Genomic DNA, 1,208 nt, shown 5'->3' on the forward strand with positions numbered 1-1,208 from the left:
TGTCTTTAGATAAAAAAAACTTCTTTGGAATTTCCTTGAATAAGTTTTATTTCTCTCCTTTGTCACAAAACTGAGAGTAATAATGTTCAAAATAAAATATTGACTTATCACAAAGTGATGAAAAGAAAGTGAGACATCATAATTATTGTAATTCAATGACAAGTGCATGCACATACACGTTCGTAGAGTTTGGATGAGTTTGAATTTTTATCATTTTTAATAACGATTATTTGGACATATGTGTCTCTATGGATTAGTTTTAACTTTAGAAAAACCCTAAATTCAAACTCATCAATCAATTTAAACACCATAATGTTCACGTAGCACGCCCCTATATCTAAACGATTATCTCAAATTAAACATGTGGTGTCAGTAATTTTACGACAACAATGCAATTCATACACTATTTACCTCCAATCAAATCTGATAAGCAAGACTAAACTACGTTACATTTTAAATTATTGTATTTGTATATGTATAACTTGTAATACATAAACTATAAGGTCGCGATTGGAAGTTTACATCTAATGATGTAAGAGATTCTCGATTTCTCATCTTTCTTTCTTTCTTTCTTATCCTTTTTCTTCAATTATTATTGGGTGTGCACCTCATCATGCCATGACGATTTATGGGTTAACACTTTACTATTTATATATTTTATTCTTGTTCTTATTATAAATTGAATTAATATATCTTCGTCTACTGTTTGAATTGAATGAGATGCACTATTCTTTAATTTAAGGCCAAAACTGTTTTTATGAAATATAAGTTTTTATTAGAGATACACGAGGTAGGGTAAAACCAAATTCGTTTTGATTTGGACCTAATTTTAAGTAATGACTGAATTTATTTTTGAGACACTTATCCAACTTTAAATTTGGTGAAATTACACTTTTTTAAAGTCATATTAAAATCAGATCTTGACCGAGTAAAGTCTAGATATTGATAAATTTTAGGGCAATTTACCTAAATAAATAAATTGGGTGAAAGCTTTACTCAAATATACAAAACAGAAATCTCTTACATACATGTGTATTTTCACACTTCTATGTAAATTGTGAGAAGTTACCACGGTTTCTGATTTTAACATAAACCGTGGCAAGCTACTACGGATTATGGTATTTGTGGTTTGTGTGTAAACAGTGGCAAGCTCCAACGGTTTACGAAGAGAGAAAACTAAGCATAAACCGTGGCAAGCTCCCACGGTT

This window comes from Arachis ipaensis, chromosome B07 (genome assembly GCF_000816755.2).
Source record: "Arachis ipaensis cultivar K30076 chromosome B07, Araip1.1, whole genome shotgun sequence".
Lineage (NCBI taxonomy): Eukaryota > Viridiplantae > Streptophyta > Magnoliopsida > Fabales > Fabaceae > Arachis > Arachis ipaensis.